The sequence below is a fragment of the Tamandua tetradactyla genome, chromosome 18, assembly GCF_023851605.1.
Source record: "Tamandua tetradactyla isolate mTamTet1 chromosome 18, mTamTet1.pri, whole genome shotgun sequence".
Classification (NCBI taxonomy): domain Eukaryota; kingdom Metazoa; phylum Chordata; class Mammalia; order Pilosa; family Myrmecophagidae; genus Tamandua; species Tamandua tetradactyla.
The window spans coordinates 28,105,116-28,131,162 of record NC_135344.1 but is presented as its reverse complement, the minus strand read 5'-3'; the positions used below and the strand labels follow the sequence as shown (position 1 = coordinate 28,131,162).

Here is a 26,047-nt window from a genome sequence, read left to right as displayed (position 1 = left end):
AAAAGCCATGTTTTAATATAAATCCCATTTCATAAAGTTAGAATAATCTCTATTCAATACTGTACATTTGAAACTGTAATGAGATCATTTTCCTGGTTGATGGGATTTAGTCAAGAGTGGTTGTTAAACTGGATTAAGGGACGACATGTCTCTATGCATTTGAGTGGGTCTTGATTGGTTTACTGGAGTCCTATAAAAGAGGAAATATTTTGGAGAATGAGAGATTCAGAGAGAGCAGAATGACATAGCCACGAGAAGCAGAGTCCACCAGCCAGCGACCTTTGGAGATGAAGAAAATGCCTCCCAGGGAGCTTCATGAAACAGGAAGCCAGGAGAAGACGCTAGCAGATGACACTGTGTTCACCATGTGCCCTTCCAGATGAGAGAGGAACCCTGACTGTGTTCACCATGTGCCTTTCCAGATGAGAGAGAAACCCTGAACTTCATCGGCCTTCTATATTTCCGTAGATGCCTCTGATTGGACATTTCTTTAGACTTATTTTAATTGGGACATTTTCTCAGCCTTAGAACTGTAAACTAGCAACTCATTAAATTCCCCTTTTTAAAAGCCATTCCATTTTTGATATATTGCATTCCAGCAGCTAGCAAACTAGAACAAGGTACAAGGCCCACCCTCTGCCTTCAGGGCAAACTCACCCCCTCCATGTACTTGGGTGGGTCCACTCTCCTGGCCCAAGATTTCTTGGCTTCAGACCTTAGTCTCCATTGTTCTGCCTCTGAAGACACTGTACCTTCACTTTGTCACTTTTCTGAGCCTTTTATTCCAGACTGGCAGCAGTTCTGTTTATACAGATCCCACAACACTCTTGTTGACTTTCTATGCAATGTGCTCACATCATGTCCATCAAACAAAAGGATTTTCCCCAAATTCTTCCTGAATAACTCCAACTCCAATCCTGGCTTTTTCTGAAATGGCTGACTGTTTCTACATTTGGTTAAATCCTCATGTGGGGCACTATTCTCTGGGATCTCCCCTTCTGTAAGCCCAGAATTTTCCAGACCATCAATTTCTGGTTTCTTTTTACCCATGAGTTCAGTTCTCAGCTTATCTCTTTCCTGTTGCATTTCACTATGAGCTGCAAGGAAAACCAGGCTGCACTTTCCCCATTTAATTTGGAAATCTCTTCTACTAAATAGCCAAGTTGATGGCTTTATTATATGCCCTCTATTGTGTTGAGGAAGCTTCCCTCTATTCCTAGTGTTCTAAGCATTTTCATAATTAAAGAATGCTGAATTTTGTCAAATGCCTTTTGTGCATCAAAGAGATGATCATGTGGGTTTTCTCCTTTGATTTGTTAATGTATGTATTACCTTAATTGATTTTCTTGTGTTGAATCATCCTTGCATACTTGGGATAAGATGCAGTTAATCATGGTATATAATTCTTTTAATGTGCTGTCACATTCAATTTTCAAGTATTTTGTCAAACATTTTGTGTCTGTATTCACTAGAGAAGTTGGTAGTTTTCTTCTCTTGTGATATCTTTATTTGGCTTTGTTACTAGGGTGATATTAGCTTCATAGAATGAGTTAGGTAATGTTCCTTTCTGTTCAATTTTTTTGGAAGATATTGTTCTAGTTTGCTAGCTGCTGGAATGCAATATACCAGAAATGGAATGACTTTTAAATAGGGGAATTTAATAAGTTGCTAGTTTACAGTTCTAAGGCCAAGAAAATGTCCAATTAAAACAAGTCTATAGAAATGTCCGATCAAAAGCATCCAGGGAAAGATACCTTGGTTCAAGAAGGTCAGTGATACTCAGGGTTTCTCTCTCATCTGGAAAGGCACATGGAGAACACAGTCAGTTTCTCTCTCGGCTGGAAGGGCACATGGTGAACAAGGTGTCATCTGCTACTTTCTCTCCTGGTTTCCTGTTTCATGAAGCTCCTCGGGAGGCATTTTCCTTCTTCATCTCCAAAGGTCACTGGCTTGTGGGTACTCTGCTCTCAATGGCTCTGTCGTTCTTCTCTGTTCTCTCTGAATCTCCATTCTCCAAGATGTTTCCTCTTTCATAGGTCTCCAGTAAACCAATCAAGACCCACTCAAATGGGTGGAGACATGTCATCACCCAATCCAACTTAACCACTCTTGACTAAATCACATCATCCAAGGAGATGATATAATTACAGTTTCAAACATATAGCATTGAATAGGGATTATTCTACCTGTATGAAATGGGATTTTGATTAAAACATGGCTTTTCTAGGGGGCATACTTCCTTTCAAACCAGTACAGATATTGAGCAGGATTGGTATTAATTCTTCTTGGAATGATTGGTGGAATTCAGTTGTGAAACCGTCTGATCCTGAGCTTTCTTATTTTGAAAGGCTTTTGATGACTGATTCAATCTCTTTACTTGTAATTTGTCTGTTGAGGTCTTCTATTTCTTCTAGAGTCAATGTTTTTGTGTTTCTAGGAATTTTTCTGTATCATCTAAGTTGTCCAATTTATTGGCATACAGTTGTTCATAGTATCCTCTTATGATCCTTTTTATTTCTGTGGGGTCAGTAGTAATGTCCCTTCTCTCGTTTTTTATTTTATTTATTTGCATCTTCTCTCTTTTTTTGTCAGTCTAGCCAAGGGTTGTCAGTTTTATTGATCCTCTCAAAGAACCAAACCAACTTTTGGTTTTGTTATGGCTACTGCTTCTTTATTCTCAATTTCATTTACTTTTGCTTTAATCTTTGTTATTTCTTTCCTTCTGCTTGCTTTGGGATTAGTTTGCTGTTCTTTCTTGTTCCTCTGGGTGTAAGTTATTTCTTTTATTTTACCTTTTTCTTTTTTAATGTATGGATTTAGAACTATAAATTTCCCTCTCAGCACTGTCTTCACTGAGTCCCATAAGTTTTGGTATGTTGTGTTCTCATTTTCATTCATCTCAAGACATTTACTGCTTTCCATTGCAGTTTCTTGAATCCACTAATTGTTTAAGAATGTGTTGTTTAACCTCCATATATTTGTGAATTTGTTATTGCTTTCCAACTTCATTCTATTATGGCCAGAGAAAGTGCTTTATATAATTTAAATATTTTAATAGGTATTGAAGCTTGTTTTGTGACCTAATATGTGGCTATCATGGAGATTGATCTATAAGTACTTGAAAAAGAATGTATAACCTGCTGTTTTAGGGTGCAGTGTTATGTAGATGTCTGTTAGGTCTAATTCATTTATCATGTTGTTCAAGTTCTGTGTTTCCTTATTGATTTTTTTGTCTTGATGCTCTATCTATTAATGAGAGTGGTGTATGAACTCTCAAACTATTATTGTAGAGCCACCTATTTCTTTCTTCAGCTTTGCCAGCATTTGCCAGTGTTTAGGGCACCATGGTTAGATGCATACATATTTATGATTGTTATTTCTTCTTGATGGGTTGCCCCTTTTGTTAATATATAGGGCCCTTCTTTGTCTCCTATAACAGTTTTGCATTGAAACTCTATTTTGTCCAATATTAGAATAGCTACCCCAGTTACTGTTTGCATGGAATGCCTTTTTTCCAACATTTCACTTTCATTTATTTGTGTTCTTGAGTCTAAAATGAGTTTCTTGCAGACAGCATATAGATGAATCATACTTTCTTTAACCATTTCTGCTCATCTGTGTCTTGAAATGGGGATGTTTAGTCCATTAACACTCAATGTTATTACTGTAAGACAGTTCTTACTTCAACTATTTTATCCTTTGGTTTTTATTTGTCATATATTATTTTGTCCCTCTTCTTACCCTTTTAGTCACTCTTACTGATAATCTTTATTTCTGCCATCTCTTCCAAGCCTCTCTCTCCTGTCTTTTCCTTTCAGACTGCAGAATTTATCCTTAGTCTATCTTGGAGGTTGTTATCTTTTTAATGAACTTTCTCAGTTTCTTTTTACTTGTAAATATTTTAAACTTTCATTTTCGAAGAACAGTTTTTCCAGATAAAGAATTCTTTGCTGGTAATTTTTCTCTTTTGGTACTCTTTCTCGCCTCTGTGGTTTCTGATGAGAAATTGAAATTTAATCTTATTGCAGTTTGCTTGTATGTGATAAATTGCTTTTCAATCACTGCCTTCAAGATTCTCTCTTTATATTTGGCATTTGACATTCTGATTAGTATGTGTCTTGCAGTAAGTCTATTAAGATTTATACTGTTTGGAGTATGTTGCACTTTTTGTACGGGTGTATTTCTGTCCTTCATAAGAATTAGGAAAATTTTATCCACGATTTCCTCATATATTGTTTCTATCCCTTTTCCCTCCCTTTCTCTTCCTGGGACACCAATGATGTATATGTTTGTGCTTTTCATGCTGTCATTCAATTCCTTGAGACCCTGCTCATTTTTTTCCCATTCTTTCTCTATTGATTCTTTTGTTTGTGAGATTTCAATTGTCCTATCTTCTAATTCACTGATTCTTTCTTCTGCCTGTTCATATCTGTTTTGTATGCCTCTCATGTATTTTCAATTTCTTCCTACATGTCTTTCATTCCTATAATTTCTGTCATGTTTCTTTTTGTCCTTTCAAGTTCTTCTTTATGCTTACCCAGTGTCTTCTGATATCCTTTACTTCTTTAGCTATATTTTCCTTTATCTTCTTGAATTGATTCAGGAGATTTGATTCAACATCTTTGATTAGTTTTTCCTAATTCTGTGTCTCCTCTGAAGATTTAATCCTTTTCTTTTGACTGTGCCATATCATCTGTTTTCTTAGTATAACTTATAATTTTTTGCTGATCTCTAGGCATTTGGTTATGTTGATAAGTTTACTTTGAAGGTCAATCTCTCTCTCTTGCTAGGGTTTTATTGTTGATTGGCTTTGTGAAAAGGCAATTTGACACTCAGTCCAGTTTATTGTAGACCTTTAAAACTATGTTAAATTGATCATATTATTCATCAGGTGCAATTTTAAAGATTGCACCTTTTTTGCAATTGTTTCACTCTCAGGGAATAACTTCCTTTCCTCTGTTCCCTCTTCATGAATTTTGATCTATTTGGTTTGTTTTTCCTTCATAGGGTTTTTTTTTTTTAGTCTTCTTTCATTGCTTCCAGCTGCTTTTTCCTGAAGGGCAAATTCTTGGGTGAAGGTCACCCTAGAGAAGGCATTCCCAAGTCAGTATTTCCCAGCCAAACCAAGGCCACAAAGGTGGTGAAGACCAGTTCCTTTCACCAGAACTCTGGGGAAAAGGTCAGGAATGATGCCAAAGCTGCACTTTCCTGGCCTTCCCAGCAGATGGTGCTCTTCAGCAGCCCTAAGGAAGGCCTATGTCTTTGACCTTCCATCACCTTCATCCCTGTTAGGTGTGGGTTTGAATCAGTGGCTGGGTGGTCCCTTTCCAGGGCAGCTAAAGCTGTGACTCAATGCCAAGTTGCAGCAATTGCACTTTGCCAATCAAGAACAATGACCAGTACTTGGCTGTGTCCCTACACTGTTAGAGAAAAGAGCTTCCACATCTCACTATCCACAGCAGGCAGCCAGAAAAATGGACTCAAGGTGGTTAGCACTGACAGTTGGGATTGGGTGCTAGCAGTCATTGCCCAGTGCCTTACACTTAGTTCTTTTATTCCTCCAATCAAATGTGTGATTTATTTTTGGTGAAAAGTAATTAAAACTGAGGTTTTTCCAATAAAGGTGAGAAATAACAATTTGAGATCTTCACACCTTGGTTAAATGTTAATTAACACATTCTATACAATGTGGATACTCAACTCAACATGGATTCAATGATAATATGAATAATGAAAATCTGTGATTTAAAAATCACAAATCAATTGCCAACCATTACAATCAAATAATACAGCAAATTAATTGACATCACCACTGTTTTCCACTTAATTTCTTCAAGTTATGGCTGTCTGTTGTTGCATTAGTGAAAATAATTCCTACTACCTTATATGTACTCTAGAGACTATGACAAATCATTTTACAGCAGCCAAAGTTATCAACAGAGAATTCTAAGTATCAATAGCATTCATCTGTTTCAAAAAGTGTTTTTTGTTTATGGTCTAAAAAATGTCAAGCCAGATGATGGCTCAATAAAGTCAGCCCGATAGCCTTTAGCACAAAGAGCATAGCCAATTTCTTTAGTACAGTTAATTAACTTTTCCAAGAGCATTTTTCTTTCATTTTCTATTTCCTCATTCCAACAGTCATATCATTATTAAGTGTTTCAGTCAGTTTTATTAGCTTGCTGGTGGCCACTTCTGGAAATAGTGATTCAAAGTCTTCTGCAGCAGAACTGGAAATGTTTGGATTGCACACTCTACTTTGGCACTTTCAAAGTGTGTTTCTGCACTATTAATTTCTTATTCAACTGGTGCAACGCTACCCTGAAATTCATTTACATATTGCGTCATCACAAACTCATGCCTTTCACCTGATAAACGTTCTGCTAGAACATCAGGCAAAATTTTATGAATCTGGCTTTTTATCTGTGAAACTGTCCCATTGAGGTGACAGTCAAAATCTATCCTCCCAGAAAGCTGAAATGTCTGATCTTGATGTCCAAAGAGTCCCATGGTTTCATTAGGCCATACTATTTGAGAGTATTTATTTGGAGGTGCAGTGGCAACATGAGACTCATCAGAACTTGAAGATCCTGCATTTGAAAAGGCTTTGGGATTGACAACTCTTTTAACTAAAGAGCAAAATCCTGGAAGATAGGAAACCAATCTGGCTCTGTTATGGAACACATTGGTCATTTCTAGCAGAGCAAACAGATGCAAAGTGTCTTTTCTTTTGAAAAGTTATTCCAGTCACCACTGTGCCTTCCACCTGTTCCAGACCTAGACTTTCCCTTACTCACAGTTCTTTAAAGCAGTGTCTCAACCTCTTTTTCTCACTCTTCCCTGTATGCTGCACAATGTCCCCCTGGCCACCAAAGCCCCAGAAGAGTTGTTTCAGACAGTTTCTGCCTATCCACTCACTGTTTTTGGAGGAGGATTGAGTACTGCAATGCCCTATTTTTCCATCTTCCTTGGAAGTCTCCACTATAGCTTGTAAATAAGTTTAAAAATAAGAGGCTGTGAATTCTCCAACTTCACCCTTCTTCTTTGAAATGTTTTTGACTATTCTGGGTGCCTGGTTTTCCATTTAAATGTAAAGATTTGCTTTACCTTTTCTGCAAAGAAGACTGTTGAAATTTTGGTTGGGATTACTTTCTTTTTTTTTTTTTTGCATTCTTGCAATGGACATCTGTGTATTTGATGGCTGGAAATTGGAACATACTAATATTTCTAAACAAAGCTGGACTTTGTTTTGAGGGTATCACATTTTTGTCATGCATATGCAAATAAGGTTAGGTCCCTACACAAAAGTGGACTCTTTAGACTGAGACATTAAAAACATTCAATGTAATGTAATTGATAGTTTTGAAAGGCCATTCTTGTTGTGGGCAGGTTACACCTCTACAGAGATTATTGGAATTTAAGTTAATTGAAGGAGGGTGGGTCTGGCTGTAGCAGAATGAGGGGGGGACTCCAGTGGAAAAAGAAGAGCTGGTCCAGTTTTACAGCAGCAGGGAAGGGTTAGGAAGGGATAAAACAAGAAGAGATAGTGCCAGTGGATTTCCAGAGCAGTGAATCTGATATAAGGTATTAAGGTGTTTTGGTTTTTGTATTTTTAGTTTGAGAGGTGTTAGTTCTAACTAACAATCTTGGGGAATGAAAGAGGAATAAGGGCATGTGTCCATCTATTTGATGAAACAAACTAAAGGCAGCCACTATATCAGTAAAGATTATGTTCACATGCACATGAAAGAAAACTGGAAATGACAAAAGTTAAACAAGATAAAAAATGTTATCAATCTCATTTAAGCAAAGTCCAAATATATGCACGCCAGGACTGGTGTATGATTTGAGTTATGTCCTCCAAATTTGGATGAATTCTTCATCTTAATCCACATTTCTGTAAGTTTGAACCCACTGTAAAAAGGACTTCTTGAAGATGTTATTTTTTTGTTAAAGTGTGCTCCCACTGAGATTGGGTCTTAATCTAGATTACTGGAGTCTTCTGTAACCAGAAGAAATTCAGAAATAGAGAAAGCCATGGGGAGGTGCCACAACTTGGAAGTCAATGGAACCCTGTTTCTAACTCCTGCTGGACTCTGTTACCAATGACATATTCCAAGTTTATTCTCGAATGTCAATACACATCATTGGGACCATACAGTATTTGTCTTTTGGTTTTTGGCTAGACTCACTCAGCATAATGTTCTCTAGGTCCATCCATGTTATTACATGCTTCATAAGTTTATCCTGTCTTAAAGCTGCATAATATTCCATCGTATGTATATACCACAGTTTGTTTAGCCACTTGTCTGTTGACGGACATTTTGACTGTTTCCATCTCTTTGCAATTGTAAATAACGCTGCTATAAAAATTGGTGTGCAAATGTCCGTTTGAGTTTTTGCCCTTAATTCCTTTGAGTAGATTCCCAGCAACGGTATTGCTGGGTCATATGGCAATTCTATATTCAGCTTTTTGAGGAACCGCCAAACTGCCTTCCACAGTGGTTGCACCATTTGACATTCCCACCAACAGTGGATAAGTGTGGCTCTTTCACCGCATCCTCTCCAGCACTTGTCATTTTCTGTTTTGTTGGTAATGGCCATTCTGGTGGGTGTGAGATGATATCTCCTTGTGGTTTTGATTTGCATTTCTCTAATGGCCAGGGACATTGAGCATCTCTTCATGTGCCTTTTGGCCATTTGTATTTCCTCTTCTGAGAGGTGTCTGTTCAAGTCTTTTTCCCATTTTGTAATTGGGTTGGCTGTCTTTTTGTTGTTGAGTTGAACAATCTCTTTATAAATTCTGGATACTAGACCTTTATCTGATATGTCATTTCCAAATATTGTCTCCCATTGTGTAGGCTGTCTTTCTACTTTCTTGATGAAGTTCTTTGATGCACAGAAGTGTTTAATTTTGAGGAGCTCCCATTTATTTCTTTCCTTCTTCAGTGTTCTTGCTTTAGGTTTAAGGTCCATAAAACTGCCTCCAATTGTAAGTTTCATAAGATATCTCCCTACATTTTCCTCTAACTGTTTTATGGTCTTAGACCTAATGTTTAGATCTTTGATCCACTTTGAGTTAACTTTTGTATAGGGTGTGAGATATGGGTCTTCTTTCATTCTTTTGCATATGGATATCCAGTTCTCTAGGCACCATTTATTGAGGAGACTGTTCTGTCCCAGGTGAGTTGGCTTGACTGCCTTATCAAAGATCAAATGTCCATAGATGAGAGGGTCTATATCTGAGCACTCTATTCGATTCCATTGGTTGATATATCTATCTTTATGCCAATACCATGCTGTTTTAACCATTGTGGCTTCATAATATGCCTTAAAGTCAGGCAGCGCGAGACCTCCAGCTTCTTTTTTTTCCTCAAGATGTTTTTAGCAATTCGGGGCACCCTGCCCTTCCAGATAAATTTGCTTATTGGTTTTTCTATTTCTGAAAAATAAGTTGTTGGGATTTTGATTGGTATTGCATTGAATCTGTAAATCAATTTAGGTAGGATTGACATCTTAACTATATTTAGTCTTACAATCCATGAACATGGTATGCCCTTCCATCTATTTAGGTCTTCTGTGATTTCTTTTAACAGTTTTTTGTAGTTTTCTTTATATAGGTTTTTTGTCTCTTTAGTTAAATTTATTCCTAAGTATTTTATTCTTTTAGTTGCGATTGTAAAGGGGATTCGTTTCTTGATTTCCCCCTCAGCTTGTTCATTACTAGTGTATAGAAATGCTACCAATTTTTGAATGTTGATCTTGTAACCTGCTACTTTGCTGTACTCATTTATTAGCTCTAGTAGTTTTGTTGTGGATTTTTCCGGGTTTTCGACGTATAGTATCATATCGTCTGCAAACAGTGATAGTTTTACTTCTTCCTTTCCAATTTTGATGCCTTGCATTTCTTTTTCTTGTCTAATTGCTCTGGCTAGAACCTCCAACACAATGTTGAATAATAGTGGTGATAGTGGACATCCTTGTGTTGTTCCTGATCTTAGGGGGAAAGTTTTCAATTTTTCCCCATTGAGGATGATATTAGCTGTGGGTTTTTCATATATTCCCTCTATCATTTTAAGGAAGTTCCCTTGTATTCCTATCTTTTGAAGTGTTTTCAACAGGAAAGGATGTTGAATCTTGTCAAATGCCTTCTCTGCATCAATTGAGATGATCATGTGATTTTTCTGCTTTGATTTGTTGATATGGTGTATTACATTAATTGATTTTCTTATGTTGAACCATCCTTGCATACCTGGGATGAATCCTACTTGGTCATGATGTATAATTCTTTTAATGTGTTGTTGGATACGATTTGCTAGAATTTTATTGAGGATTTTTGCATCTATATTCATTAGAGAGATTGGTCTGTAGTTTTCTTTTTTTGTAATATCTTTGCCTGGTTTTGGTATGAGGGTGATGTTGGCTTCATAGAATGAATTAGGTAGTTTTCCCTCCGCTTCAATTATTTTGAAGAGTTTGAGGAGAGTTGGTACTAATTTTTTCTGGAATGTTTGATAGAATTCACATGTGAAGCCGTCTGGTCCTGGACTTTTCTTTTTAGGAAGCTTTTGAATGACTAATTCAATTTCTTTACTTGTGATTGGTTTGTTGAGGTCATCTATGTCTTCTTGAGTCAAAGTTGGTTGTTCATGTCTTTCCAGGAACCCGTCCATTTCATCTAAATTGTTGTATTTATTAGCGTAAGGTTGTTCATAATATCCTGTTATTACCTCCTTTATTTCTGTGAGGTCAGTAGTTATGTCTCCTCTTCCATTTCTGATCTTATTTACTTGCATCCTCTCTCATCTTCTTTTTGTTAATCTTACTAGGGGCCCATCAATCTTATTGATTTTCTCATAGAACCAACTTCTGGTCTTATTGATTTTCTCTATTGTTTTCATGTTTTCAATTTCATTTATTTCTGCTCTAATCTTTGTTATTTCTTTCCTTTTGCTTGCTTTGGGATTAGTTTGCTGTTCTTTCTCCAGTTCTTCCAAGTGGACATTTAATTCCTGCATTTTTGCCTTTTCTTCTTTTCTGATATAGGCATTTAGGGCAATAAATTTCCCTCTTAGCACTGCCTTTGCTGCATCCCATAAGTTTTGATATGTTGTGTTTTCATTTTCATTCGTCTCGAGGTATTTGCTAATTTCTCTTGCAATTTTTTCTTTGACCCACTCATTGTTTAAGAGTGTGTTGTTGAGCCTCCACGTATTTGTGAATTTTCTGGCAGTCCGTCTGTCATTGATTTCCAACTTCATTCCTTTATGATCCGAGAAAGTGTTGTGTATGATTTCAATCTTTTTAAATTTGTTAAGACTTGCTTTGTGACCCAGCTTATGGTCTGTCTTTGAGAATGATCCATGAGCACTTGAGAAAAAGGTGTATCCTGCTGTTGTGGGATTTAATATCCTATAAATGTCTGTTAAGTCTAGCTCATTTATAGTAATATTCAGATTCTCTATTTCTTTATTGATCCTCTGTCTAGATGTTCTGTCCATTGATGAGAGTGGGGAATTGAAGTCTCCAACTATTATGGTATTTGTGTCTATTTCCCTTTTCAGTGTTTGCAGTGTATTCCTCACATATTTTGGGGCATTCTGGTTCGGTGCATAAATATTTATGATTGTTATGTCTTCTTGTTTAATTGTTCCTTTTATTAGTATATAGTGTCCTTCTTTGTCTCTTTTAACTGTTTTACATTTAAAGTCTAATTTGTTGGATATTAGTATAGCCACTCCTGCTCTTTTCTGGTTGTTATTTGCATGAAATATCTTTTCCCAACCTTTCACTTTCAACCTATGTTTATCTTTGGGTCTAAGATGTGTTTCCTGTAGACAGCATATAGAAGGATCCTGTTTTTTAATCCATTCTGCCATTCTATGTCTTTTGATTGGGGAATTCAGTCCATTAACATTTAGCGTTATTACTGTTTGGGTAATACTTTCCTCTACCATTTTGCCTTTTGTATTATATATATCATATCTGATTTTCCTTCTTTCTACACTCTTCTCCATACCTCTCTGTTCTGTCTTTTTGTATCTGACTCTAGTGCTCCCTTTAGTATTTCTTGCAGAGCTGGTCTCTTGGTCACAAATTCTCTCAGTGACTTTTTGTCTGAGAATGTTTTAATTTCTCCCTCATTTTTGAAGGACAATTTTGCTGGATATAGGAGTCTTGGTTGGCAGTTTTCCTCTGTTAGTAGTTTAAATATATCATCCCACTGTCTTCTAGCTTCCATGGTTTCTGCTGAGAAGTCTACACATAGTCTTATTGGGTTTCCCTTGTATGTGATGGATTGTTTTTCTCTTGCTGGTTTCAAGATCCTCTCTTTCTCTTTGACCTCTGACATTCTAACTAGTAAGTGTCTTGGAGAACGCCTATTTGGGTCTATTCTCTTTGGGGTGCGCTGCACTTCTTGGATCTGTAATTTTAGGTCTTTCATAAGAGTTGGGAAATTTTCAGTGATAATTTCTTCCATTAGTTTTTCTCCTCCTTTTCCCTTCTCTTCTCCTTCTGGGACACCCACAACACATATATTTGTGCGGTTCATATTGTCCTTGAGTTCCCTGATACCCTTTTCAAATTTTTCCATTCTTTTCCGGATAGTTTCTGTTTTTTTTGGAATTCAGATGTTCCATCCTCCAAATCACTAATTCTATCTTCTGTCTCTTTAAATCTATCATTGTAGGTATCCATTGTTTTTTCCATCTTTTCTACTTTATCCTTCAGTTCCATAAGTTCTGTGATTTGTTTTTTCAGTTTTTCTATTTCTTCTTTTTGTTCAGCCCATGTCTTCTTCATGTCCTCCCTCAGTTTATCGATTTCATTTTTGAAGAGGTTTTCCATTTCTGTTCGTATATTCAGCATTAGTTGTCTCAGCTCCTGTATCTCATTTGAACTATTGGTTTGTTCCTTTGACTGGGCCATATTCTCAATCTTCTGAGCATGGACCGTTATCTTCTGCTGGCGTCTGGGCATTTAGTCAGATTTCCCTGGGTGTCGGACCCAACAAGGTTGTAAGATTTTTCTGTGAAATCTCTGGGTTCTGTTTTTCTTATCCTGCCCAGTAGGTGGCGCTCGTGGCACACGTTTGTCTCACGTGTTTGGAAGGGATCCCCCCAGTCGCCCTTCTCCGCGGCCTGGGGATTTCCAATCCAATTCTCTTGGTTGTTCCGGGGGCCCGTGCGTGGTGGGGTTATCAGCCGCCGCGGCTTGAGGGGACCCTGTGGCTCCTTTATTAATTCCCCTATCGGTGTTTGGTTGGACCCAGTCCCTGCCACTGTTGGAAATTCCCTCCTCTCCCTGGAGGGGTGTCGGTCACCGGCCCCAGCGGCCCGGGGAATTCGCCACCGGACCAGGAAGCCACCCGCGAGGGATGGGCGTCCGTCACCAGCCGCTGCGGCCCGGGGAATTCGCCACCAGACCAGGAAGCTGCCCGCGGGGGAGGGGCATCGGTCGCCGGCCTCCGCGGCTTGGGTAGCCCTCTGATCCGAAACTCGTAGCCGGTCCAGGAAGCCGCCCGCAAAAGAGGGGTGCCGGCCGCTGCGGCTTGGGAGACTTGCCTCTCCAAGACTCTCAGCTGGCCCGGGAAGGAGGGAGGGAGGAGCTCCGGCCGCCACAGCTGCCGCTGCTCAGGGAATCACGCGCCGCTCGGGGATCTCACCGCAGCAGAGTCTCGCAGTCAGATTAGCCAGTCCAGACTGGGGTACACTGTGTGTCCATTCCCTGCCGTGGCCCCGGGAGCTGTTCTACACTGTTTTTGTTCACCTAGTAGTTGCTCTGGAGGAGGACCTAAGATGCACATATCTTACTAAGCCACCATCTTGGCCCTGTCCCCTGGTTGGGATTACTTTCAATCTGTAAATAACTGGGTAGTGTGGTGGTTTGAAGCTATATGTACCCAGAAAAAGCTGTTCTTAAATTTATCCATTCCTGTGGGTGTTAAACCATTGTAAGTATGATTTTTTGATGCTGCTGCTTCAATTAAGGTATGTCCCACAGCAATTTGGATGGGTCTCAATCATATTATTGTAGTCCTTTATAAGAGAATGAAATTTAAACATATTAAAAAAAGCTATAGGAAGTAAGAAATTGGAATCAGTGAAACCTGGAAGGGAAGAGAATGATCAGGAGATACTGCCATGTGCCTTCCCATGTGTCAGAGTCTCCAAGAATCACTGACAGCCAGCCCCAGCATGCCACTGTTTTGAAGGAGAAAGCTTTACCTTGATGGTACTTTGATTTGGATTTCTTTTAACTTCAAAATTGTTGGTTAATAAATTCATTGTTTAAATCAATTCATTTCATGGTATTTGCTTAAGAGGCCTAGGAAACTAAAACAGGTAGAATTGATGTTATTATGGTTTGCTAATGCTGCTAGAATGCAATATACCAGAAATGGTTGGCTTTTACAAAGAGGATTTATTAGGTTAGAAATTTACACTTCTAAGGCCATAAAAATATTCTAATTAAGGCACCTAAACAAAGATACCTTGATCTGAAGAAAGGCTGCTGATAGCATTGGTGGTTCCTCTGCCATATGGGAAGGCACATGGCAACATCTGCTGGCTCTTTTCTCTAAAATGTCTCTGGGCTTCTGTGTGTCCTTGCTTGTCCCTCCTGTGGCATTTCTGTCTCTGAGCTCTCTCCAGGATGTCTTTCCTTTTATCCCCTCATAAGGAACTCTAGTAAAGATGATTAAGACCCACCATGAAGGGTGGGCAATAGCGGCTCTGTGGCAGAGTTCTTGCCTGCTGTGTTGGAGACCTAGGTTTGATTCCTGGTGCCTGCCCATGAAAAAAAAAAAAAAAAAAAAAAGACCCACCATGAATTGGATTGGTCACATCTCCATGATAACAGCCTAATCAAAAGATCCTGCCCACAATGGGTATGCACCCGTAAAAATGGATTAGAAGAACATGGCTTTTCTGGGGTACATGTAACAGCTTCAGACCAGCACATTCCACCCTCTGGACCCCAAACACACATCTTCTTTTGTACTGATTTCAAACTATTGTGTACTCCAGAAAAGCCATGTTCTTTAACCCTGATTCAGTATTGATAGGTGAGATATTTTTGAAAAGTTGTGCCCACGGAGATGTGAACCACCCAATTGTGTGTGGGAACTTTTGATTAGGTGATTTCCATGGAGATGTGTCTCCATCCATTCAGGGTAGGTCACTTAGAGGAGCCCTGTAAGAGGGAACCATTTTGGAAAAATCTTCAGAGCTGACAAAGAGACGTTTGGAGATGCACAAAGAAAACACCCCTGAGGAAATCAATCTGAAACAAGAAGCCAGGAGAGAAAGCTAGCATACATCACTTTATACCTCCCCAGCTGAGAGAGAGACCCCAAACATCATTGGCCCTTTCTTGAGTCAAGGTATCTTTCTCTGGATGCCTTAGTTTGGGACATTTTTATGGCCTTGGAATTCTAAACTTGTAATTTAATAAATTCCCTATATAAAAGCCAACCCATTTTTTTATATATTACATTTCAGCAGCCTTAACAAACCAAATCATCTTTCCATATACAGGTTGCATTCATTCTATCACAATATCACAAAAGCCTTAAACAATTTCAGGAACCATACAAATACAATACAAAGTCAAAAACAGTACAAAGTCTCATAAAAATCAGCTATAGGTGTGGTTTGTCATAAGGCAAAGTTATCCTCTGGCTGTAGACCTGTGAAACTCAGAACAAGTTACCTGCTTTCAATATACAAGGGTGGGATGGTCATAGGATAAATGTCCCCATTTCCATGGGGAGAAATTGGAAGAAAACAGGGGTCACATGTCCTAAACAGTTCTGAAAACCTTCACAGCATACTTCATTAGATTTCAAGGTCAGAAAGTCATTTATGGAATGGTGTTTTATCCTCAGGGCTTGCGAGAGTGGCAGTCCCACCCTCTCCAAGGATTATGCAGCAACCCTGCTCCCTCCAAACACTGGGGTGAGGGTTTTAACATATCCAAGCATTGGGGAGACACGTTGTTCTCAGCCCAAACCTCTTCAATTCAGGGCAGTACCCAGTCTCTCTACCATCTCTGGAGCACAGGCTCACCCTCTTCAAAACAATGGGGGTTGTGGCAAGTCTCTCCCCAATTCCTGGGGAATATGCTCCACCCTCTCTGATGCTTGGAGCAGCAAAACTCTTCCTGAACAATGGGGTGGCCTGGGTCCCCTCTGTGAATACACCCTTTCCATGTGTATAGGTGGGTCTCCATTTCTGGGCCAAAGTGTCTTAGTTCCAGGCTTTAGCTTCCATGGTAATGCCTTAAAGGTCATTTTCCCTTCAATTTGCCTTCTTAGTCCAGACTGGAAGTGGTTCTTTAAAAGATACTGGAACCAACATGACAGTTTTCCTTGCAGCATACAGGGGTCACAACCATCAGACAATAGACTTTCCACAAATCCTTCCTAGATAATCTCCATTTCCATACTGAAATGGCTGGCTGGTTTCACATTTGGCAAAATCCTCACATCAGGCACTCATCTCAGGGGACTTATTTTCCAGGAGCTCAGAGATTTTCCAGGCTATCAGTTTCTGTTTTCATTCTACCCAAAAGTTTACTGCTCAGATTATTCCTTTCCTTTCACATTTCACTATAAGCTACAAAGAGCAGTCAGTCTGCATTTTCCACATTTAGTTTGGAATTTTCCTCAGTTAGATATCTCAGCTTATCATTTTAAAATTCACCTTCCATCCAACACCAATACTCAATTTTGCCAAATTCTCTGCCACTTCAAAACAAGGGTCACTTTCATTACAGTTTGCAATGAGACATTATTTCTTTCTAAGTTCTCATCAGAAGCACGTTCAGTACCTATATTTCTACTAATAGTCTCTTGGAAACAATCTAGGCCTTTCAATCAAACACCTCACAATTCTTCCAGAATTGTACCCTTATCCATTTATAAAGCCATTCTAGAATTTTTGGTATTTGCAAATTGCAGCAGCACCCCACTTCTGTTACCAAAATCTGTTTCAGTTTGCTAATGCTGCCAGAATGCAATATACCAGACATGGGTTGACTTTTACAAAGGGGATTTATTTGGTTACAAATTTTACAGTTCTAAGGCCATAAAAATTTCCAAACACACTTGGTTCTCAAGAGAAGCTGATGGCAGCCAGGATTCCTCTGTCACATGAGAAGGCACGTGGCAACATCTACTGTTCTCTACAAAATGTCGCTGGGCTTCTAGGTGTCCTTGCTTGTTCCTCTTGGGCATTTCTCCCTCTGAGCTCTCTCCAAAATGTCTCTGCCTTTTATCCTTTCATAAAAGACTCTTGTAAAGATGATTAAGACCTATCTTGAATTGGGTCGGTCATGTCTCCATGGAAACAACCTAATCTAAAGGTCCTACCCACTATGGGTCTGAACCCATAAAAATAGATTAGAAGAGCATTGCTTTTTTTGTGGTATATAATAGCTTCAAGTCAGCAAAGATATCTTAAAAAATTTAGTCCTCCAATCTGTGAACATGGAATGCTTCTCCACTTATTTAGGTCTTCTTAGATTTCTTTTAGCAATATTTTGTAGTTTTCTGCATTCACATCCTTTACAAATCTGTTCTAGTTTGTTAGCTGCTAGAATGCAATATACCAGAAACAGAATGGCTTTTAAAAAGGGGAATTTATTAAATTTCATGCTTACAATTCTAAAGCGTGAAAATATCCAAATTAAAGCAAGGGTATAGAAATGTCCAATCTAAGGCATTCAGGGAAGGATGCCTTGGTTCAAGAAGGTTCATGTTTAGGGTTTCTCTCTCAGCTGGAAAGACACATGGCAAACATATCAACATCTGCTAGCTTTCTCTCCAGGCTTGTTCTCTCATGAAGCTCCCCTAGGGGTGTTTTCCTTCTTCATCTCCAAAGGTCTCTGGCTGCAAGGGCTCTGCTGCTTCTGGTTATTGTGACACTTTCATGGCTCTGCTGCTCTTTCCAATAAATGCGTCCTCTTTTAAAGGATTCCAGTTAACAAATCAAGACCCACTTGGAATGAGTGGAGTCCCATCTACCTCTAATATAAGGTTAATACCCACAATTGGGTGAATCACGTCTCTTTGGAGATAATCTAATCAGATTCTCACTCAGCCATATTGAATGAGGATTAAAGGACAAGGCTTTTCTGGGGTGCATCACAGATTCAAACAGGCACGATATCCTTGTTCAAGTGTACTTTTGGGTATTTAAAAATTTTTGTTTGCTATTATTAGCTGAACCTTTTTCTTGATTTGTTCTTCAGGTTGTTCATTTCTAGTGTTTAGAAACAGCACTGATTTTTGCATGTTGATCATGTACCCCCCACCTTGCTGAATTCATTTATTAGCTCTAGTAACTTTGTTGTATATTTTTGAAGATTTTCTATATATAGAATTATGTCATCTGCAAATAGGGGACAATTATTTCTTTTTCTTGTTTAATTGTTCTGACTAGGAAAAAAAAGAAAAATAAATAAATAAATAATTGCTCTGGTGAAAAACTTTTAGTACAATGTTGAATAAGAATGGTTCCCAATCTTTTGGGGAAAGTTTCATTCTTTCATCATTGCATATGATGTTAGCTGTGAGATTTCCATATATGCCCTCATAGTGAAGAAGATTCCATATATTCCCTTTTTTCTAGGTGTTTTTATCAAGAAGCAGTGTTGAATTTTGTCAAACATGTTTTCTACATTCATTGAGATGGTCATGTGTTTTCCCCTCTTCATTCTATTTATGTGGTGTATTACTTTAACTGATTTTATTGCATTGAACACATTAGCATACCTGGGATAAATCTCACTTGATCATGGTGTTTAATTCTTTTTATGTGTTGTTGGATCCAGTTTTCTAGAATTGTTGTTGTGAATTTTTGCATCTATATTAATAAAAGCTATTTATTTACAATTTTCTTTTCTTGTGTGAATGTGATGTTGGCATCATAAGGTGAATTAGGGAGTGTTCTCTACTTTTCAATATTTTGGAGGTGTTTGAGCAAGATTTGTGTTAATTCTGGAATGTTTGATGAAATTCTCCAGGGAAGATATGTAGTCATGGACTTTTCTTTTTTGGAAGTTTTTGATCCAGCTTCTTTATTTGATATTGGTTTGCTGAGATGTTCTATTTCTTTCTAAGTCAGTGTTGGTAGGAATCTTTCAATTTCATCTAGGCTATCTAGTTTGTTTGTATAGAGTTGCTCATAGAATCATCTTACAATCCTTTTTATTTCTGTGGGGCCAGTAATAATGTCCCCCTTTTCATTTCTGATTTTAGTTATTTACATTCTCTCTCTTTTTGTTATTCTAGCTAAGGTTTTGTCAATTTCATTGCTCTTTTGAAGAACCAACTTTTGGTTTCATGATTCACTCCATTTTATTATCTCTATTTCATTTATCTCCACTCTAATCTTTATTTTTTCTTCCTTATGTTTGCTTTGGATTTGATTTGATTTTTTTCTAGAAGGTGAGATATCTGATTTGAGCCCTTTCTTCTTTTTTATTGTGAGCATTTAGAGCTATAAGTTTCTTTCTTAGCATGCTTTTGCTGCATGCCATAATATTTGGTATGTTTTGATTTTCATTTGCTTCAAGATCTTTCCTAATTTTCCTTCTAATTTCTTCTTCAACCCATTTGTTGTTGCATTGTATAATCTCCACATATTTGTGAATTTTCCTTTTACCTCTCTGTTATCGATTTCTAGTTTCATTCCACTGTGGCTAGAGAAGGTATATGATTTCAATAGTATTACATTTATTGAGAGTTATTTTGTGACTTAAAATCTGGCCAATTTGGAGACTGATTCACCTGCACTAGAGAACAATATGTATTCTACTGTTGTTGGATGAAGTGTTCTATATATGGCTGTTAGGTCTAGTTGGTTCACAGTATGATTAAAAGTCTTCTATTCTCTTATTGATTTTCTGTCTAGATGTTCTAACCATTACTGAAATAGTGTTTTGAAATCTTATGCTATTAATGTAGGACCATCTATTTTTCCCTTCAATTTTGTCAATATTTACTACATTTATTTTAGGGCTCTGTCATTAGATGCTTATATATTTATAAATGTTACATATTCTTGTTGAATTGGCCCCTTTATTCCATAGGTAGTGGCCATCTTTGTCCTTTATAGGAGGTTTTGACTGAAAAATCTATGTTATCTGCTATTAGTATAGTTACCCCCAAACTCTGGTTATTCCTTGCATGTGTATTTTTTCCATACTTGTATTTTCATGCTACTTGTATCTGAACTTAAGGTGAGTCTTTTGCAAACAGCATATAGTTGGTGTACTAGTCAGGATTCTCTAGAGAAACAGAATCAGCAGGAGATATATATAAATATAAGATTTATAAAAGTATCTCACACACAGGCTCTAGGAATGCAAGAGTCCTAAGTAAATAGGGCAGAGTGAGAGGCTAGCATCTCCAATGAAAGGTTTTGACGTACTCTGCAGGAGAAGCTTGCTTTCCAAAGAAACAGTGAAAACTCTCTTTTCTCTAAAAGTACTCAGCTAATTGGATCACAGCCAACTGATTGGATTATCTATTTTGTGGGAGATGCCTCCTTTTAAATCATAAATGTAATCAGTCACACCTGAAATCAACTGACTGATGATTTAATAAGCCATCCTTCTCTTTATCAACCAGCCACAAAATACCCTGTTTTGCCGCAATGTTTAGGCCGGTGCTTGCCTAACCAGACAACTTGGTACCATCACCTGGCCAAATTGACACCAGAACCCAACCATCATAGTCCACCCCTTGTCAACTTAGCAGCTCTACACATCACCTTGACACATCTTAAGCTCTAAATAGAACACAATAACAGACATATGTTTTGCCTAACAATACTCAGCTGTACTGTGTACAATTGGAAATGCACTAAATCACTCCAGAATAGGGTTCAAGTGGTTAAGTAACATTCACTCTTAAACTTGATATCCTATAACTTAAATACTAGAATATTAACAATAAAACTTACATCATATGAGAAGAAAATAAGATATTTGCTTTATGTACATACAAACATACTCTTAACAAAACAAGGAGGAACTATTCATACCATCATAGTCCTCATTTTTGTAACTGGTCATGTAATCATATTTCATATTTTTCACAACCTTCTTCCATTACCCGTTCCATGTTCCCTTTACCCTCAGTAAGCACTTTAGCTGACTGTACTTCTTTGCCTAGTGCATGGCCCAAACCTTCATTCCTGAAGTCTCTGGGCTACTGGTAGTCCTGTCTGGATTGGGTTGTTGCACTTCTCCATTGACTTTAGTCACAGGGCATGGTAGTACTAAGAGACGCCCTAGAGGATCACCTGCATTCCAGGAAAACTCTTCTTTATCTCCATTGTGTGGTTGCAGTCCTATTTCCCCTTGATAGTCAGGATCAATCACCTAGCCAGTACAATAATCTTCTTCCCTTCCTGTTGGTTTGGAGGCATGAGAAGCCCCCAGTGGCCAGGTGGCAATCTTAACTTCCAGTTCAATGGAATCATTGTTGGTTCTTCTGGTAGGGACACTTCTCCTTTTGGAACTAAGACCTGTAGACCAACTGGGCTTAAGATTTCAGAGGCACAAAGAAAAAAAATTTCTAGTTGATCTCTAGGGGTGATAGTGACTGGTCCCACTCCCATTTCCACCCCTTGATTCCTGGATCTATGTATCCTGGCTATGGGAGAAACAGTACCACAGAGTGGATGCTGATTCAGAGCATACACATTCTCCTGGAGAATACTATCCTGGCCCTGCAAGGTATTTCTGCCTAGTTGGTTCTGTAATTGGGTCTTTAAAAGGCCATCCCATGGTTCTTTCAATCCAGCTACAGATTCCCAATGATAGGAAACATGGTAAGACCAGAAAATTCCATAAGTATGTGCCCATTCCTGCACTTCATTTGCTCAGGAGTGGGTTCCTTGATCAGACGCAGTGTTGTGTGGAATACCATGACAGTGGTTAAGACATTCTATAAGTCCATGGATTGTAGTTTTGGCAGAAGTATTGTGCCATATCCAGAGTATGTGTCTATTCCAGTTAAAACAATCATTGCCCCTTCCAATGGTACCTGCCACCAGGTAGCAGGCTGATCACCTCAGGGAATGGTGCTATATCAGGGACTAAGTGTGGGTTTCTGCTGCTGGCATATTGGGTACTCAGTAGTGGCCATAGCTAGATTGGCCTCAGTGAGTGGAAGTCCATGTTGCTGAACCCAGGCATAACCTCCATCCCTACCAGCATGCCACTTTGTTCATGAGCCAATTGGTCCATGGCAGGAATGGTTGGGGAAGGTGGATGACTTGTATCCACAGGATGGGTCATCCTACCCACTTGATTATTAAAACCTTCCCCTGCTGAAGTTACCCTTTGCTGAGCATTCACTTGGAACATTAATATCTTCATGTTCTTTGCTCACTTAGAAAGGTCTGTCCATGTACCTCTTCCCCAGACATCTTTGTCACCAATTTTCCAATCATACTCCTTCCAAATCCCTCACCATCTAGCCAAATCATTAGACACCCATGAGACAGTATACAAATGCACCTTTGGCCAGTTTTCTTCCAAGCAAAATGAACAACCCAGTGCACTCCTCAAAATTCCACCCACTGGGGGGATTTCCCCTAAGCACTGTCCTTCAAGGACATCCTAGAAAGGGGCTGTAGTGTTGCAGCTGTTTACTTTCAGGTGGTACCTCCATATCATGCGGAACCATCTGTAAACCAGACCTGAGTTTCTCTTCCTCAGTTAACTGACCATATGGAACTCCACAAATGGCCATAGCTCTGGTCTGAGAAAAAGAAGGTAATGTAGCAGGAGTGGGAGTGGTTGTCATTTCCTTGTGTAATTTACTTGTGCCTTCAGGACCTGCTCAAGCCTTTTCTTTTATATACAATTTCCATTTTATGATGGAATGCTATTGTGAATGCCCAAATGAGGAATATGTTGTCTCCAAGTCCAAAGAGGCCAACTAAGTGTTTTGCCTCTTTTTCGGACATAGGAATGGCCAGATGGAATAGTTTTCCTTCATCTTGGAGCGATGTCTTGACATGCCCCAACCCACTGGATACCTAGAAGTTTTATTGAAGTGGAGGTCCCTGTATTTTTGTTGGATTTATCTTCCAATCTCTGACACACAAATGTCTTACCAATAAGTCTAGAGTAATTGCTACTTTTTGCTTACTAGATCCAAACATGATATTATCAATACAATGGGCCAATGTGATGTCTTGTGGTAAGGAGAAATGATCAAGTTCCCTGAGGACAAGATTATGACATAGGGCTAGAGAGTTGATACATCCCTGAGGCAGGAGAGTGAAAGTATACTGCTAGCCTTGCCAGCTGAATGCAAACTGTTTCTGGTGGTCCTTACTGACAGCTATTGAGAAAAAGCATTTTCCTGATGAATAGCTATATACTAGGTACCAGGGGAGGTGTTGGTTTGCTCAAGCAATGATATCACATCTGGAACAGCAGCAGTTGGAGTGACACCTGGTTAAGTTTACAATAATCCACTGTCATTCTCCAAGATCCATGTTTTCTGAGTAGGCTAAATAAGAGAATTGTATGGGGATGTGGTGAGACTCACCATGACTTCAAGTCCTTAAAAGTGGCACTAATCTCTGAAGTCTCTCCAGGAATCTGATATTGCTTCTGATGTACTAATTTGCTAGGTAGGGGAATGTGCTGTTTTGAAAGCATTTATATACCCTAGAAAAGTCATATTTTAATCCTAATCAATCTTGAGGGAGCAACTATTTCTTCTAATCCTTATTCAGTACTATAGGTTGGGAACGTGATTAGGTTATCTCCAAGGAGATGTGACTCACCCAATTGTGGGTATTAACTTTTGAATAGAGGGAGATGTGACTCCACCCATTCCAGGTAGGTCTTGATTACTTTACTGGAATCCTTTAAAAGAGGAAGCATTTTGGAGCAAGCTTGAAAAATACAAGAAGAGCAGAGATACAAGAACTACAGAGTCCACCAGCCAGTGACTTTTGGAAATGAAGGAGAATGCCCCTGGGGGAACTTCATGAAGCAAGAGGCCTGGAGAGGAAGGTAGAAGACATTACCATATTCGCCATTTGCCTTTCCAGTTGAGAGAAACCCTGAACTTCATTAATCTTTCTTTTTTTTTTCCTTTGCAGGGATAAATTTCATATAGACAAATCCCAAGATTAAGGGCTTGGCATACTGATTTGGGTGTCCCCACTGCTTGAGAGAATATCAGGAGTTCTCCAAATGGGGAAGTTGAATTTTCCCACTTTTTTATTTGCAAGGTTCCCTTGGGGGAGTGGTGAGAAAGGGGGAAAATTCATCTGCCTTTCTTGAGTGAAGGTAACCTCTTGTTGGTGCCTTAGATTGGACATTTCTATAGGCTTGCTTTAATTTGGACATTTTCTTGGCTTTGGAATTGTAAACTAGCAACTTATGAAATTCCCCTTTTTAAAGGTCATTCTGTTTCTAGTATATTGCATTCCAGCAGTTAGCAAACTAGAATAGAGCAGTTCTAGTGGCTTTCACTTGGCCTTTCATACCATAATAGCCCTCACTCCATGAGTCATGGAACCAGTGAGGGAATCCAGCAAATTGCTGAGTATGTCAATTCCAATTATGTGTTCAGGAACAAGGGAAATAATTTAAGAAATGGACCTGGAGACCCACTGGACCCACTGTAATTCAGACCCGAGCTAAAACTCCATTAATCACCTGACCTCCATAAGCCCTTACTCTGAATGGTAGACCAGAGTGACATTTTGGTCTCCTGGAATTAGTGCCACTTTTGGGTCATTGTCTAATAATCCCCAAGTATCTGATAATTTCCTTCCCCCCAAAGCACAATAACCATGCTGAAAGGCCATAAGTCTCCTTTGAGAAGGCTGAGAGGTAGTGTAAATATTTGGCGGTAAAACAGGGTGCTTCCACAAAGGTTCTCAGACCTCCCCTCATTCAAAAGATTCTGGGTCTGTAAACTGTCTGTGAATTGATTAAGGGGCCATGACTCTCTTTTTTTGTAATTCAAATTAGACTCCTGTTCACTTGACCTAGAACTTTTCTGCTTATACAGCTTAAACAAGAATTTAGTAGACACCCCATCTATTTTACTTTTGGTTACCCCGTGATCTACTAGCCAAACTTGTGTATGATGATTAACTGTTGCCACATGGCTTCTGCCAACTCAAGATCTGATCATCCCCATTGTGCTTTCAGGTTCCAGCTCAATGACAGCAGTTCCCATAGTAATATTGGACCTTCAGAGAAGGGCAACTACAGAGCTCTTCAGAGACAATGGAGCTAGTCTCAGAAATTTATTCCTCAAAGTTCTGGTAAAAGTGTGTCTTCTGGTCATTCCTGGGGTGTGTGAACAGGTCTTCCATGTTAAATCCACTCTAACATTCCAATCTCTCTAAACTTTGGATCCCCTCATCTACATTATACCAGGGCAGTTCTGGCATTTCAACCTCAAGTAATGTCAGCCACCTCTTGTTCTTTTCACATAAGGAAGCATTTATTTGAGGCTTAACATGAAATCATACAAATAAAATTTGTATAAACAAATCCACACTGGGGCATAGTACAGATAGCAAAGGACAAAGTAAAAATGAAGAAAACTAAATGGCAGCTATATAAAGTTGGACAGCTGTGCCTTGTACACCAGAAAATCTTTTACAAAATAATCATCTTAGATCAAAAGAAGACCAATCTTCAACATCATTCTGAAAGATGGGTTACTTTAGCATTTCCTCCTGTTTTCTTCAAGGTCCCCCTTTAGTTTGGCTGCTAATTGTTTTGGTGATTGCCAAATTGGGGTGACTTCCCATATGTGCTCTGCATATCCCTGTCCATATCCATAGTTCCCATAGTTATACCCAGTATAATCACATCCACCATAACCCCTATATTTCCAACACCACCATAGGCAGTATTGTAATTTCCATATCCTTGATAATAGTAGATATTAAATCCTTGGTTCCAGTTTTGGCCCTGACCTTGTCTGTGTCTCTTAGTACCACCTTGTCTAGTAGCTACAGCTCCTCTTCCTCCTTTCATTGTT

General features: G+C 38.8%; 1 protein-coding gene and 1 pseudogene across 3 annotated transcripts in view; one reads left to right on the top strand and one right to left on the bottom strand.

The window, feature by feature from the left end:
* Positions 1 to 26,047, top strand: part of C18H18orf54 (chromosome 18 C18orf54 homolog) — a 269,814-nt gene that overhangs the window by 96,556 nt on the left and 147,211 nt on the right. The window lies entirely within an intron of this gene.
* On the bottom strand, positions 5,807 to 6,693 carry LOC143662741 (methylmalonic aciduria and homocystinuria type D homolog, mitochondrial pseudogene; annotated as a pseudogene).